The following is an 18,507-nucleotide window of genomic DNA, read 5'->3' as shown; positions in this document are numbered from 1 at the left end:
AATCTACAAACATTCATAAGTTAATCAAAATCTAAAAGAAGTGACGATGCCAGAATGGCAATGAACATTTAAACTGCGTCCATAAGTGGAGAGGATATAAATGACCCTGTGTCAAACAGAAACATAGCCAAAATTTGGGATTAAAACCTAGGAGATTGTCTGGAGGAAGACGAATAAGAACTCAAATTTTAAAACCCGAGAAGTGATGCAGTTTCGGACGATGTTAAAAAAACTGTCTTTGAATTTTGGTGTTCATCCTCTGTTTTAATAACTTCATCAAATAAAAAAGATATTAAAAGAATGCGAATTAAAGACCGGTGTACATGTTGCTGTCGCCAGCATGTTGAATTCGATATTTGTTTAAGCAGTGCATTCAATTTCGAAGATCTACTTTAAAGTACAAATCAAATGATGTCCGAAATAATTATCCCATATTTGAGCACATCAGCGATGTAGTTAGTCAGACTCTGTGTCCGAAAAATACAAATGATTAATGAGGCCCCTCATGGGGGTGTCCAAGTAAATACATAATCACAAATATTTTGCCAATATAATCACATAATCATTAGTTATTTTTTTAAACAAGATAATCAAATAATAAAAAAATACAGTCCTAGATTATCAAATAATCAAATAATCATGAAACGTTTGGTCTGGTAATCAAATAATCACTATAAAAACGGCCAAGTAATCATATAATCAAAAAACCCACGAGAAGGCTCATTATTTTTTATGAATTACAGTGTTTGAAAAGAGCGTGTGACAAGTGCGGGGTTTCTAAAATTAAAAGCTTACCTGAAGAATAAGATGTGTCTAAAGAATCGGTAAATATAAAGTGGGAACGGTATGTCAACAGTTCTGGAAAGGGTGGGAAAATTTGTAGCAAATTAAAATTTGTTTCAAAGGAAACAAAACCAGGAATAATGTTTCGGTATTTCCAATTGGTAAATATAAAGTGGGAACGGTATGTCAACAGTTCTGGAAAGGGTGGGAAAATTTGTAGCAAATTAAAATTTGTTTCAAAGGAAACAAAACCAGGAATAATGTTTCAGTATTTCCAATCGGTAAATATAAAGTGGGAACGGTATGTCAACAGTTCTGGAAAGGGTGGGAAAATTTGTAGCAAATTAAAATTTGTTTCAAAGGAAACAAAACCAGGAATAATGTTTCAGTATTTCCAAAAATTAATCACTGATTTTCCTTCTCACCAACATCAAGCGAATTGGCACAATTCAAAAGTCTTTTAGATAATTTACCTGTTATTCATTCAATATGTGTCCACGACTACGCAGAAAATTACAGATGTTCAGACTACCGCGAAATTCAATCTTGTTATTTTAAAAAAACTGAAGAAAGCATCCACGTGACAATTTTATACCGGCATGCAGTACATGAAAAAGATGGAATAGACAGTTCTTCTGTGAATCAAAACATAATTTGTGAACAGTTTGTTGTAATAAGTCGAGATCTGCAACACGATCGAAGTTTCACACAGTACTGTCAAGAACAAATATCTGACTACGCATGGGAACTGTCAGTTACAATACTCTTGGTTACAAAACACTTATAAGTAATTTTTACGAAACTTCGAATTAATACGCCGTGGGTCCACAAGACGCCGCTGGTGGTTTCTTAAAAATAAACAAGCAGATATCGCTGTTCTCAGGCGAAAATCTAAAATTCAGTGTGCTAAGGATTTTTATGACTTTTGTGAAAATCGTCTACATATAGTATATAATTGCCGTATATTTAGATATACAGAGAATATTCCGCGCGAAAATATTGCTGATTACAAAACTATTACAAATAATAGAAAATTCATCAAATTGTATCACATGACACATCACCAGGAGACCTGGGGCCCGTTTATCGAAGCAGTCTTAGGATTAGGACGTGTCCTAAGACCAACTTAGGACACATCTTAGTCCTGTAAGTGGGTTTATCAAACATGTCGCAACTTAGGAAAATCCTAGGAATTGTCCTAACTTTAGAATACCAATTTAGGTGTCTTAAGATGGTCTTAAGATGGTCCTTACTTTAGGATATACATTGTATTTAGGATGGTTAATGTATAAACAAATATGGCCGCCGCATATATACGTTTCAGAAGAAGGGCAAATAATATTCGTAGAAATAGACTTCTTAGGGACTATGATAAACCACTGGACTATCTGGATGGCATTGACATTATACGCAAGTATAGATTATAACGTCCATTGATTCTAGACCGATGTAGATTGTTTGAAAATGATTTGCAACGGCCTACAATTAGATCACGAGCATTCCCAGTATCATTGCAGATTATGGTAGCTTTGCGATTTTTCGCAAATGGAAGCTTCCAGCTCGTAAATGCAGATGTTCACAACATATCAAAGTCGAGTGTCTCAAACATTAGCCGGGATGTAACCCAATGTTTAGTGAGAGTTTGTCAACAGCATGTCGTAATGCCTACATACCCAGTAGAGTTGCAAAGTGTTATGCAAGGGTTCTATAACGTAGCAAACTTTCCAAATGTTGTGGGTGCAATAGACGGCACACATATTAGAATTAGATCCCCGTCGGTAGATGAACATATTTATGTGAACAGGAAAAATTATCACTCCGTTAACGTTCAAGGTGTATGTGATTCTGATATGAAATTTATGAATAGAGTTGCCAAGTGGCCAGGTGGAACCCATGACGCATTTATCTGGGCCAACTCTAACATTAGTGAAATATTTGAAAACCGAACAATAGGACACGGGTGGCTATTAGTTGACAGTGGGTATCAATTGAGGCCTTGGCTTCTCACCCTTGTTCTTTATCCAGGGACCAGACAACAACAAGGCTACAAAGAAGCCCAAACGAAGACAAGAAGCATTGTGGAGAGAAGCTTTGGTTTGCTGAAATCTCGTTTCCGATGCTTAGACACAAGTGGTGGCACACTATTGTATACCCCTAAGAGATGTTGTGACATTGTCATACCTGTTGTTGTATTGCACAACATGTGTATAATACATAGACTTCCACTACTTGCAGACAATTTCGAAGACCGTGGACGTCTTGGCAGACAACAATACAATGGTAATTTGAACGACGGAGCTGCTGTGCGTCAGAGACTGATTAATGGCAGATTTTGATGCAAAAATAAAAAAATTCTGAAAACTAGTTTCCATTCCCATTGTGAAAAAGGGAGAGGGTGTTAGCATTCCTATATTAATGTGTATGTTACAAGTCAGAAAACTTGTAATTAAGTGCATACACATTTTGTCTTTTTTTTGTCTTTCCAATAAAGTATTTTGTAGAGATATTTTCTGCAAACACAGTTGATATAAGGAAAAAATTGTTAATCAGAACATTTATATAACATTTATTCATATATCTGTATTTTTGCTTTTTTGTTTATGAAATACATGTGTTAAATTGAAACTTTGATTTACAACAGAAATTTACCAGAGGCTAAAGTGAAATGATTAACAAAATACGTATATATATATATATTATCGTGATGTATTTGTATGCAAAACATTTCTACAACACAGAAGCACAGAGTTTTAGCTTGACGGATTGTCTTTTTCTACACTGGTTGATGATGGATCTGCTACATGTACACCCATTTGTGTCATGCTAATGTTGAGCTTTGCCATATATAGTTGATGCTTTTGTTGTTCAGTGATTAGCCTTTGTTGATCGATTTCTAGTCTAAGCTGTTCTATGTGTAATCGCTGTTTTTCAATATGGAGACGTTCTTTTTCTACCTTCAACCTTTCACTTTCTATTTCTATCAATCTACAATCCTCTGGTGATGGTTCACTATATTTCCCCTTTGAAGATTTTGAGGATGAAGCACAAGAAGAAAAGAAATTGCCACAAAAGTTTTCTCTTGTACACCTCACTACACTTAATGAACAGTAAGACATGTCTGAAAATAAATATCTAAAACGTCAAAATAATGAATAATACCATGTGTAGTTCCTGCATTTGTTAGGTCGACATACATCACTGCTCAAAAAGGGGGTTTGTCAAGATCAATCGTTGTGTGTGATTAACCTAAACACGGAAAAAAACATACATTTGTCGCATGCAACAACAAAAATAAAACAAGAATGGGGTTAATAGGAACTTGCGGTCTCCTTAAGACAAATATTCAGAACTAATTAAACAAACACCTATAAAGGATTGATTGATTGATTGATTAATGTTTCATTTACACCGCTTTAGCGCAAATTAGAATCAACACAAACAACGCAATGTGGTTTAATTGTTGATTGATTGCTGTTTGTTTTACGTCCAGGGGGAAATATTTCATGAATGTTCAGGACGAGTGGTATAAAGAATAGTGAAATGTTTGTTATAGAATTCTTATCCAGAAACGAGTATGAAAATTAGTATCTTAACAGTGTTTTCATGCAATGTACAGATATAATATGAAATGTACTACACAAAAGTATGTATGTTCTTTTTTTTTAATTTCATAACTTTTTCTATTATAAAAATTAAGATTACCATTTTCATTTGAAGAGTCAGAATCTCTTGTCTGGGTGGGTTCTTCAACGGGGACTCCGTCCATTTCCACGTCAGGACACGTGTCAATCCCACCTTCTATTCCATCTATGGGGGTGTTGCCTATAATACTTACAACTTTATCCTGCAAGGGAGTCAGCTTTTCAGGAGGCGGTCCACCGCCAGTCTTCCTTGATTCTCTTCGTATTCGAGCAGCCTGCTTTTTAACATTACTCGTGTACGTGTTCCATTTCCTTCTAATTTCATCCTCGGTTCTTTTGTGGTCTTTGTTGGTTGCATTAACTTTACTGCATATTGAATTCCAAGCCATCTTTTTTGCACCATTGGTTGCAACATTTGAAAGTTTTCTAAAAAGCAAAGTTTTACTGCACATCTACATAGTATGTCCTTATTATCTACAAAGTTTCATGAAATTCTGTTGTGTAGTTTCAGAGGAGTTGCAATGACTAGCTGTTGCAATAATATATTTAGGCCAATAAGTGCAAAGGGGCACAACTCCTAGAAAAAAAATTGAATCATAATTTCCTGTCGATATGCACGTCTACATAGCATGTCCTTATTATCTACTAAGTTTCATGAAATTTTGTTGTGTGGTTTCAGAGGAGTTGCGATGACAAGAACATGACTTACGGATTGACGGACGGACGGACGGACAGACGGACTGACAGACAGACGGGTTAAAAACATAATACCCGACGCAAAAATTTGCGTGGGGTATAAAAATACAAATTGACACTTTAGGGGCAAAAATCCACCACAGATTGTCAGATTTTCTAAATGTTTCAGTGCAGATAGATCTGGTATTGCTGATAGTTTCTGCTATTTACGCTTTATCCTTGCTCTTATTGATTTTGGAATAATAGCAAAACACTACAAACAAAAGTAAAATCCAAAATTTCAAGGCAATATATACATTGTGACTTGGATGGAGAGTTGTTTCATTGGCACTCATACCACATGCATCTTCTTATTTCTAATAACCCCAGAGCAGGTTGTCAAATTTTTCTCAAATTTTAAGTGTAACTAGTGCAATAAGATTTAAAATCTAGCTCCATCAGTTTTCAAGATAACATGACAAAACTGTGAAAATCAGTATAAATGGATATTTCAGGATGCAATAACTCAGAAGTTTGTACATAATGTTGGAATATTTTGTTTGTTTTCTAGTGATAAGTCCAACCCAAAAGGAGACCAATCTAGTTTTTATGCCTACATCAATAGGATGTTGTCCTAGTTCGACATATACCATATAGTTAGGTGTCAAAGTTTAAGTGAACGTTTTATAAATTGTCATTGCTACCAAATCCCCATATTTCACAGCCATATATAAGTATTGGCTTGACCATTTTATTGAATAAATCTAACTGACATTTAGTGAAAAGCTGGTATAATCTTCCAATCTTTAAAAGCTCATACATTGCTTTTAAACCTTTTTTCTGATAGACTCTCGTTTTTATAAAATTAAAACCGAGATTATTAAAAAGTTTTACAATATTAATGTTGTTATTACCAAATGTGAAATTTAAATTATTTGGGATTCTCTCAAGACCAAAGACCATTACTTATGTCTTATTGACATTAACTTTCAACCTCCACTTTGTACAAGTGAGGCGAAAGATACCAGAGGGACATTTAACCTCACAAGTCGAAAATAAACTGACAACACCATGGCTAAAAAAGAATCAAAGAGCTGATAGCGCTGAGGTGGAAGAAGATGCATAAAAGATAACTTTGATTACCATGAAAGCAGCCCACACCAACCCAGCCTGCTCTGTCCCATTATTGCTTTAACTAGAGTATGCTTGCTCGGTTTGGAACCCTCATCCTGCTGAACAATGCAATAAACTTGAGATGGTTCAGCGTCGGGCTGCTATGTATGCCTGTAATCGTTATCATAACACCAGTAGCGTTACAGACATGCTCAATACTCTAAACTGACCTACCTTACAACAACGCAGACTTAAAACTAGACTCATAATGTTCTGTAAAATTGTTCACCATATTGTCGAAGTACCATCAGAATTACTTATACCAACAGACAATAGAACCCGACAAATTCATCCACAAACTTACAGACACATACTTACATCTAAAGACTGTTACAAATATTCATTTTTTCCTATTACAATTAGACAATGGAATTTACTACCTGAAAAAGTAGAACTTTCCCCAACACTAAATATTTTCAGAGAACAGTTGACACCTACTGTTTTCTACAATATAGTAACAACAGTAAACCTTAGTAGTATGTAAATGGTTTTATCCACATGTCATGTTAGTATTTATTTTTGGCACTATTTTTTTGTTTTGTAAATATTTATTTATAATTATCCTACGCATGCGCAGCAGTTAGTAATCATAAAAAATCTGATGGATAACTGGATACCATAAGAAGAAGACGTATTTTTTCTTCCAAAAATAATATTCTTAAATAATACTCATGTCTCAACCAAAACTGACTATACTAAACATAAAAATCTACAAATACTGTTGATTCAAATCAAATTTTTCTATAATTTCATACATTCGTCTCAGCATGGTCAACTTGAGGCATGCAATTATAGCAGTAATCGATTAGGTTTCACTTGAAAGTTTTTCTGTCAATGGTAGATATAAAAAAAAGAAGATGTGGTATGATTGACAATGAGACAACTGTTCACAAGAGATCAAATGACACAGAAATTAACAACTATAGGTCACCGTACGGCCTTCAACAATGAGCAAAGCCCATACCGCATAGTCAGCTATGAAAGGCATATACTTCCTTTAAAAAAACTGGCCACCATGATTTTAGTCAAGTGTGCTTTAAGTAGGGTTTAACACCAACATCGATCAGTTAATCATGAATGGTTATAGTTGTTCACAGTTACTTGGTTTTTTTTTCATTATAAACATATATTGAAAAATGCTATATATATCCAATGTAGATTTGTCTCAGGTCTTTCGAGCACTTGTTAACATTTCAAACCCGTTCATTTTCTGTATGTGCTTGACCCAAATCGGGAACCACTAATTTGCGGCTGTTAATCATATTTGTTTTTCATCTAAAATTTTTACACAAAAGTACGAGTTTAAAAATGCCCTTTTCCGTCGGACGTCAAACGGTCATTTTCTGAAATGTTTCATGAAAAATAATACGATTGACAGCAACGAATTACTTGTTCCGTGACTCGGGGTCGTAATGGGGTTACTTTCATGACGAATAACGGTAAAAAGCTGAACTATTTATATGTTAAATCCCGTTTTTGATCACTTAAAACTTTGAAACGTAAGGCAATAAAGGTAATCATTAGGGACATTCTGACAATGACTGACAGGAAAACTACGTACTTTCAACATGGATTCCGCCAACTGATATTAGTTCGTACATTGATATTTCTGTGAACTGACGGTGCATCGTTTGAAGTGTAAAGTACCAGTAGATGTACGTGTGCGCTTGACTCTTAAATATCGCAATAACATACTGAAATATTCTAACTTTCGTTTTAAAAAACGCATGTTTTCTAAAACCGGAATATGACTTGATCTGAACACAGACGGAACAACTAAATCCGTGTATTATTGTCAAGCATCATTGAGTCGATATCGTACTCTCCGCGAAGATACTCGAAATAACATAAAATGCATTGTTAAATTAATGAATAAAATGCTTCGCTGGGGCGCAGCTTGATACGACCGCAGAGGTAGAACCCTGAACAGTTGGGGCAAGTATGGACACAACATTCAAGCTTGATACAGCAATGAATTTGGATTGTAATTAAATATTTGACACAGCATAGGTTTCTGACACAGAATGAAAGTGGTCTAAGAACTTAAAAAATTTTAATTTACCTATTCAAACCATATCATTATTATTGGCTTTTATATATAAATCAGAAATAACCAATTTAAAATGGAAAATTTTAAAGAAAAAAAAGGAAACCCCCCTCCCAAATTTTTTGAACCCCCTTATGATTCATCACCCCCAAACTCAATCCCAGCCTTCCCTTTGTGGTATGGTACCTTGCAGTACAATTTCAGAGAGATCCATACACTTGAACACAAGTTATTGTCTGGAAACTAGAAAAATGCTTGTTTTTTGGCCCCAAATTCCTAAACGTTTAGGGCAATTACCTCCAAACTCAAACCCAGCTTTCCCTTTGTGATATGGAACCTTGCAGTACAATTTCATAAAGAACCATACACTTACACACAAGTTATTGTCATGAAACTAGAAAAATGCTTGTTTTTTTGCCCTTTTATGGCCCCTAATTCCTAAAATTTTGAGGGAATTACCCCCAAAATCAATCCCAACCTTCCCTTTGTGGTATGGTACCTTGCAGTACATCTTCAGAGAGATCCATACACTTGAACACAAGTTATTGTCTGGAAACTAGAAAAATGCTTATTTTTGGCCCCTTTTTGGCCCCTTATTCCTAAACTTTTTGGGCAATTACCCCCAAACTCAAACCCAGCTTTCCCTTTGTGATATGGAACCTTGCAGTACAATTTCATAAAGATCCATACACCTACACACAAGTTATTGTCATGAAACTAGAAAAATGCTTGTTTTTTGCCCCTTTTTGGCCCCTAATTCCTAAAATTTGGAGGCAATTACCCCCAAAATCAATCCCAGCATTCCCATTGTGATATGGAACCTTGTGATACAATTTCAGAGAGATCCATACACTTACACACAAGTTATTGTCATGAAACTAGAAAAATGCTTGTTTTATGCCCCTTTTTGGCCCCTTATTCCTAAAATTTGGAGGCAATTACCCCAAAATCAATCCCAGCATTCCCTTTGTGATATGGAACCTTGTGGTTCAATGTCAGAGAGATCCATACACTTACACGCAAGTTATGTCTGGAAGTTATAAAAATGCTTATTTTTGGCCCCTTTTTGCTTAACTGTTGATACCATAACCCCCAAAATCAATCCCCACCTTCCTTTTGTGGTATTGAACCTTATGGTAAAATTTCATAGAGATCCATTCACTTAAACTAAAGTTAGAGTGCGAAAACTAATGTGTCTTTGACGACGACGACGCCGGACGACGACGACGACAACGCCAACATCATACCAATATACGACCACAAAAATTTTTTTGCGGTCGTATAAAAATCTGTTTATAATTATTTTGAAACTTTCGGAAGCACAGTTAATGTGCACATGCAAATATACGTAACCAACGTGGTTTTGATTAACTCGAATAATCCAGTTGTTTTAATTCAATTACTCCAACGAGAAACGGCAGTGGATGGAGGGCGCTGAATCCTTTATAACTTTTAAAAATTTAGCACCCAACACGAAATGTAAATATCTGTGTAAATATCTGCTAAGTGTTAAACCTATATCCCAAGCGGGAGTGCTCCGGTATATAACGGAAGAAAATACCTGTACAGAACATTCGAGTTAGTTTCGGATTTTAATTAAATTAACGCATTCGTACTACCAAATCTACTTTAAATACATCCGGTTACAAGTAAATAAATAACGCTTGTAAGATGAGATGAAATCTAATAATTAACATAAATAAAAAGGTAGATATTAAAACATGAGAAATTATAATACTAACGATAGTGATTATTTGTTCAGGCCTAGCTGTACATTTGTTTTATAAAATGATGCAGATGCTCTTTTACAAACTTGAAACCAATCGTGTGTAAACATCGGTGTCAGGTTATAGCACGGAAGTTATGAAATTGTAAAGCACAGAAAGGGATACGGCAACACTCCTGGTGACGGTTCAATGATTTTACAGCCAGCAGTATAGGATTTCAGAAGACTCCAAAGTCTTCTTCCACCAAAAAAACAACAGACAAACAATAGTACGTTTGCGTTTAAAACAAAAGCAGCAGTGATATCTGCAATCGAGACCTGGTTTGATGAAACGATAACCAATACAGAGGCTAACATCCCTTGATACACTATCCTCAGAAAAGACCGTAACAGATGTGGAGGTGGTGTGTGTATGTACATTAAAGAAAATCTTGCGTTTACACCAATGAATTTGGACGAAATAAACAATAATGATGAATTTTTTTGTATTGAATTATTATTACCAAAATCTAAACCTATTTTTGTCGGGACTTGTTTTCGACCCCCTCAAAATTGTAATTTTGTTGAGAAATTTGATTTTTTTTTGTCTCAGCTAAGAGAGGATTGCGAAATTATATTACTTGTTGGTGATTTAAACATATGTTGTAAAGATCAGAGTGGATCACTGTATAAATCTTTTAATGAACTTTAAAAATTGTTTAATTTAAGTCAAATTATTAGCCAACAAAAGTTACAGAATTTACAGCATCTGTTATAGATCATATTTTTGTAATAATACTGAGAAAATCTCTCAGTCTGGTGTACTAAATATTGGTTTTAGTGATCATTGTATGGTATATTGTACTAGAAAATTAGCAAAATCTGTATATAATAAGCACAGTAATGTTAAAGTCAGATCTGTGAAATCTTATAATAATAAAATGCTTCGCTGGGCGCAGCTTGATACGACCGCAGAGGTCGAACCCTGAACAGTTGGGGCAAGTATGGACACAACATTCAAGTTTGATACAGCTCTGAATTTGGATTGTGATTAAATATCTGACACAGCATAGGTTTCTGACACAGAAAGAATGTGGACTAAGAACTTGATTTTTTTTAATTTACCTATTATGGTCCAATGTCCAAAATCAAAATACATTTTGTTGAAATCAAACAAAGTTTAATTTTGGACCCCAACTTGGACAAACTTGAAAACTGGGCCCATAATCAAAAATCTATACACATGTTTAGATTCAGCATATCAAAGAACCCCAAGAATTCAATTTTTGTTAAAATCAAACTAAGTTTAATTTTGGACCCTTTGGACCTTAATGTAGACCAATTTAAATAAAATGCTTCGCTGGGGCGCAGCTTGATACGACCGCAGAGGTCAAACCCTGAACAGTTGGGGCAAGTATGGACACAACACTCAAGCTTGATACAGCTCTGAATTTGGATTGTTATTAAATATTTGACACAGCATAGGTTTCTGACACAGAAAGAATGTGGTCTAAGAACTTGAATTTTTTTAATTTACCTATTATGGTCCAATGTCCAAAATCAAAATACATGGTTAGATTCAGCATATCAAAGAACCCCATATATTCAATTTTTGTTAAAATCAAACAAAGTTTAATTTTGGACCCCAACTTGGACAAACTTGAAAACTGGGCCCATAATCAAAAATCTAAACACATGTTTAGATTCAGCATATCAAAGAACCCCAAGAATTCAATTTTTGCTAAAATCAAACTAAGTTTAATTTTGGACCCTTTGGACCTTAATGTAGACCAATTTAAAAAACGGGACTTAAAATTAAAAATCTAAATACACGGTTAGATTTGGAATACCAAAGAACCCCAATAATTCAATTTTTGATGAAATCAAACAAAGTTTAATTTTGGACCCTTTTGACCTCAATATGAACCAATTTGATAGCGGGGCACACAAATAAAAAATCTAAATTCATGGTTAGATTCAGCATATCAAAGAACCCCATATATTCAATTTTTGTTGAAATCAAAAAAAGTTTAATTTTGGACCCCAACTTGGACCAACTTGAAAACTGGGCCCATAATCAAAAATCTAAACACATGTTTAGATTCAGCATATCAAAGAACCCCAAGAATTCAATTTTTGTTAAAATCAAACTAAGTTTAATTTTGGACCCTTTGGACCTCAATGAAGACCAATTTAAAAAACGGGACCCAAATTAAAAATCTAAATACACGGTTAGATTTGGCATATCAAAGAACCCCAATAATTCAATTTTCGATGAAATCAAACAAAGTTTAATTTTGGACCCTTTTGACCTCAATATGAACCAATTTGATAGCGGGGCCTACAAATAAAAAATCTAAATACATGGTTAGATTCAGCATATCAAAGAACCTCATATATTCAATTTTTGTTGAAATCAAACAAAGTTTAATTTTGGACCCCAATTTGGACCAACTTGAAAACTGGGCCCATAATCAAAAATCTAAATACATGTTTAGATTCAGCATATCAAAGAACCCCATATATTCAATTTTTGTTGAAAATCAAACAAAGTTTAAATACTGGACCCTTTCTTGGACCAACTTGAAAACTGGGCCCATAATCAAAAATCTAAACACATGTTTAGATTCAGCAAATCAAAGAACCCCAAGAATTCAATTTTTGTCAAAATCAAACTTATTTTAATTTTGGACCCTTTGGACCTCAATGTAGACCAATTTAAAAAACAGGACCCAAAATTAAAAACCTAAATACACGGTTAGATTTGGAATATGAAAGAACCCCAATAATTCAATTTTAGATGAAATCAAACAAAGTTTAATTTTGGACCCTTTTGACCTCAATATGAACCAATTAGATAACGGGGTCCACAAATAAAAAATCTAAATACATGGTTAGATTCAGCATATCAAAGAACCCCTTATATTCAATTTTTGTTGAAATCAAACAAAGTTTTATATTGGACCCCAATTTGGACCAACTTGAAAACTGGGCCAAAAATCAAAAATCTAAATACATGTTTAGATTCAGCATATCAAAGAACCTCATATATTCAATTTTTGCTAAAATCAAACAAAGTTTAATTTTGGACCCTTTGGACATTAATGTAGACCAATTTGAAAACTGGACCCAAAATTAAAAATCTAAATACACTGTTAGATTCGGCATAACAAATAAATAAATGTGATCAAAGATTTTACAAATCTAATGCGCCATACTGTGCAATTAAAGATTACTTCTTGAAATTTTTCAATATTTGAAATTTGAAAAAAAAATAATATTTGAAGAATAATTCTTTTTAATTTCTGAAATCTGAAATGAGAAAAAATTGGCCCCTCACAATTTCTTTTTATCCCCCCCCCCCACCCCCTTTTTTCCCCAAAAAAATTCTTTCCCTCAAGATATGGTCATAATCTCAATTCAAATTTCCAATGGAGTTGGCAACCATAATTACCCATTTAAATTTACCATAGTGCTAACTTAATCTATTTTATAATAGAATTAATAAAAATATAGTGTCAAATCTTTCATATGGATTTTTTTGTAAAAAAAAAAGATGAAAACATTTGCAGATATTTTTACTGGTCTTCCTTTATAAATATGCATTTCTTTAAACATAATTTAAAAGCAGTGTAAGGGAAGTAACCAAAACGTTGTATTTGGATTACCTCCCTTACACTGTTTTAGATTATCTTTATTGTTCATTAACCATTACTTTATACATAATTTAAAAGCAGTGTAAGGGAGATAATTTCAATGATGTATTTGATTTATCTCCCTTACACTGCTTTAAATTATGTTTTGTACTAAAGTATTTGTCCATTAACCAGGACAACCTTGTTTTTCCCCCTTTTTTGCCCCTAATTCCTAAACGGTTTGAGCCATAACCCCCCAAAGCAAATCCTAACCATCCCTTTGTGGTATGGAAACTTGTAGTATAATTTCAGAGAGATCCATACACCGTTCCACAGTTATTGTCTGGAAACTAGAAAATGCTCATTTTTGGCCCCTTTTTGGCCCCTAATTCCTTAACTGTTGGTACCATAACCCCCAAAATCAATCCCAACCTTCCTTTTGTGGTATTTAACCTTATGGTCAAATTTCAAAAAGATCCATTCACTTAAACTAAAGTTAGAGTGCGAAAACCAATATGTATTCGGACGACGATGCCGGACGACGCCGACGCCGGACAACGACGACGACAACGACGACGACGACGACGCCAACGTCATACCAATATACGACCACAAAATTTTTTTGCGGCCGTATAAAAACGGGACCCAAAATTAAAAATCTAAATGCACGGTTAGATTTGGAATATCAAAGAACCCCAATAATTCAATTTTTGGTTTAATTTTGGACCCTTTTGACCTCAATATGAACCAATTTGATAGCGGGACCCACAAATAAAAAATCTAAATTCATGGTTAGATTCAGCATATCAAAGAACCCAATATATTCAATTTTTGTTGAAATAAAAAAAACTTTAATTTTGGACCCCAACTTGGACCAACTTGAAAACTGGGCCCATAATCAAAAATCTAAACACATGTTTAGATTCAGCATATCAAAGAACCCCAAGTATTCAATTTTTGTTAAAATCAAACTAAGTTTAATTTTGAACCCTTTGGACCTTAAAGTAGACCAATTTAAAAAACGGGACCCAAAATTAAAAATCTAAAAACACGGTTAGATTTGGCATATCAAAGAACCCCAATAATTCAATTTTTGATGAAATCAAACAAAGTTTAATTTTAGACCCTTTTGACCTCAATATGAACCAATTTAATAGCGGGCCCACAAATAGAAAATCTAAATACATGGTTAGATTCAGCATATCAAAGAACCCCATATATTCAATTTTTGTTGAAATCAAACAAAGTTTAATTTTGGACCCCAATTTGGACCAACTTGAAAACTGGGCCAAAAATCTAAAATCTAAAAACATGTTTAGATTCAGCATATCAAAGAACCCCATATATTCAATTTTTGTTGAAATCAAACAAAGTTTAATTTTGGACCCCAACTTGAAAACTGAGCCCATAATCAAAAATCTAAACACATGTTTAGATTCAGCATATCAAAGAACCCCAAGAATTCAATTTATGTTAAAATCAAAATTAGTTTTATTTTGGACCCTTTGGACCTTAATGTAGACCAATTTAAAAAACAGGACCCAAAATTAAAAATCTTAATACACGGTTAGATTTGGCATATCAAAGAACCCCAATAATTCAGTTTTTGATGAAATCAAACGAAGTTTAATTTTGGACCCTTTTGACCTCAATATGAACCAATTTGATAGCGGGGTCCACAAATAAAAAATCTAAATACATGGTTAGATTCAGCATATCAAAGAACCCCATATATTCAATTTTTGTTGAAATCAAACAAAGTTAAATTTTGGACCCCAATTTGGACCAACTTGAAAACTGGGCCCATAATCAAAAATATAAATACATGTTAAAATTCAGCATATCAAAGAACCCCATATATTCAATTTTTGTTAAAATCAAACAAAGTTTCATTTTGGACCCTTTGGACCTTAATGTAGACCAATTTGAAAACTGGACCCAAAATTAAAAATCTAAATACATGGTTAGATTCGGCATAACAAATAAATAAATGTGGTCAAAGATTTTACAAATCTAATGCGCAATACTGTGCAATTAAAGAAATAATTCTTGAAATTTTTCAATATTTGAAATTTGAAAAAAAAATAATATTTGAAGAATAATTCTTTTAATTTCTGATATCTGAAATGAGAAAAAATTGACCCCCCACAATTTCTTTTTACCCCCAAAAAAATTCTTTCCCTCAAGATATGGTCATAATCTCAATTCAAATTTCCAATGGAGTTTGCAACCATAATTACCCATTTAAATTTACCATAGTGCTTACTTAATCTATTTTATAATAGAATTTAAAATATAGTGTCAAATCTTTCATATGGATTTTTTTGTAAAAAAAAAAGATGCAACATTTGCAGATATTTTTACTGGTCTTTCTTTATAAATATGCATTTCTTTAAACATAATTTAAAAGCAGTGTAAGGGAAGTAACCAAAACGTTGTATTTGGATTACCTCCCTTACACTGTTTTAAATTATCTTAATTGTTCATTAACCATTACTTTATACATAATTTAAAAGCAGTGTAAGGGAGATAATTTCAATGATGTATTTGATTTATCTCCCTTACACTGCTTTAAATTATGTTTTGTACTAAAGTATTTGTCCATTAACCAGGACAACCTTGTTTTTCCCCCTTTTTTCCCCCAAAGCAAATCCTAACCATCCCTTTGTGGTATGGAAACTTGAAGTATAATTTCAGAGAGATCCATACACCGTTCCACAGTTATTGTCTGGAAACTAGAAAATGCTTATTTTTGGCCCCTCTTTGGCCCCTTATTCCTTAACTGTTGGTACCATAACCCCAAAAATCAATCCCCACCTTCCTTTTGTGGTATTGAACCTTATGGTAAAATTTCAAAGAGATCCATTCACTTAAACTAAAGTTAGAGTGCGAAAACCAATGTGTCTTCGGACGACGCCGGACGACGACGACGATGACGACACCAACGTTTTACCAATATACGACCGCAAAATTTTTTGCGGTCGTATAAAGATGAATTTATAGCTTAGCTTACTAAAGCAAAATGGGAAAGGTGTTTCACTGCCTCAGACATAAATGAGGCCTGGTCATTTTTTAAAGAAATGTTTATGGATATTCTTGACAGTGTTGCTCCTCTTAAAGAAGTTTGTATTAAACAAAGAACAGAACCATGGATGTCAGCTGAAATTTTGATAGATATTCAGCAGAGAGACAAATTTTTATCTGATTTTAAGATTTCTAAAAATCCTGAAGATTTCAAAAAGTTTAGTTAACTTAGAAATTATGTTCAAAGATCATGCAAAACTGCAAAATCTGACTATTACAGCAGTGAAATTGAAGAAAATAGAAATAATCCAAACAACTTTGGAAAAGTTTTAAATATCAAAAAGATCCTAAATCAAATCCTAATATAGTATTAAATATTGATGGGCAAAACTGTCACGATTACAAAAAAATATCAAATAATTTTAACATGTTTTTTACAACTATAGCTGCAAAACTGGTAGAAAAACTACCAACTGCAAAGGGTTTATTGAGTGCCACTACAAATATTGTTAGATCCTTTTATGTTCAGAGAAGGAAATCAGATATTTTTTTTAACCTAAAACATGTAACAGAGGAATTTGTGTATAAAGAACTATGCAATTTAAATATAAGTAAGAGCATGGGCCTAGATGGTATTCCAGCACGGTTTCTTAAGGATGCAACCCCAATTCTGAAAATACCCATTACTTTCTTGATAAATTTATCTATCTCTGAAGGTACTGTACCTGACGATCTGAAAATGGCTAAGGTCAAGCCACTATTTAAGAAAAATGACAGAAAACAGGTTGTAAGTGTAAATGGGGTGATTTCAGAAGTATGTAATATTACATGTGGTGTCCCTCAAGGTAGCTTACTGGGTCCATTATTGTTTTTGATCTATGTCAATGATGTTCAAACTAGCATCAACTCAGATTGTAAAGTTTTGATATATGCAGATGATACTGCAATTTTATTTTCCCATATAGACCCTGGGTTCATCTCGCATAAATTATCCAGAATGCTGGAATCATGCCATGATTTGTTAACTGACAATAAATTGTCCCTACATTTGGGAAAGACGGAGAGTATAATTTTTGGTCCTTCGGTCTTTAATACAGGGTGATTTTGCTATCTCCTGTAATGGTATTAAGATTGAATCCAAAACTTTTGTCAAATATTTGGGAATAATAATTCATTAGTTTCTAACTGGTGATTTTATTGTCACCTCTATAGTGAAAAAAGTAAATCAAAGGCTTAAATTTTTATATAGAAACAAAAAGTGTCTAAATTCTCAATCTAGGAAAACATTGTGCTCTTCTCTGATTCAGTGTCATTTTGACTATGCATGTGCATGCTGGTATGAAGGTATATCAAAACAAATGGAGAATAAACTTCAAGTGGCACAAAATAAGATTGTGAGATTTATTCTGCAATTACATCCCAGAAAGAGTGTGAAATCTTTATTGAATTTAAGAAATTAGGCTTTTTAAATATTAGTAATAGAGTCAAACAACTAAGACTCAATCATGTTTTCAACATTTTTAACAATATATGCCTAAATTATTTACATACTAATTTTGTAAGAAATGAAACATCTTTCAATACAAGATCTAGTAGTAATAAAATGCTTCGCTGGGGCGCAGCTTGATACGACCGCAGAGGTCGAACCCTGAACAGTTGGGGCAAGTATGGACACAACATTCAAGCTTGATACAGCTCTGAATTTGGATTGTTATTAAATATTTGACACAGCATAGGTTTCTAACACAGAAAGAATGTGGTCTAAGAACTTGAATTTTTTTAATTTACCTATTATGGTCCAATGTCCAAAATCAAAATACATGG

This window comes from Mytilus californianus, unplaced genomic scaffold, assembly GCF_021869535.1.
Source record: "Mytilus californianus isolate M0D057914Y unplaced genomic scaffold, xbMytCali1.0.p SCAF_5, whole genome shotgun sequence".
NCBI classification, from domain to species: Eukaryota; Metazoa; Mollusca; class Bivalvia; order Mytilida; family Mytilidae; genus Mytilus; species Mytilus californianus.
Note: the sequence above shows the minus strand (reverse complement) of the source record.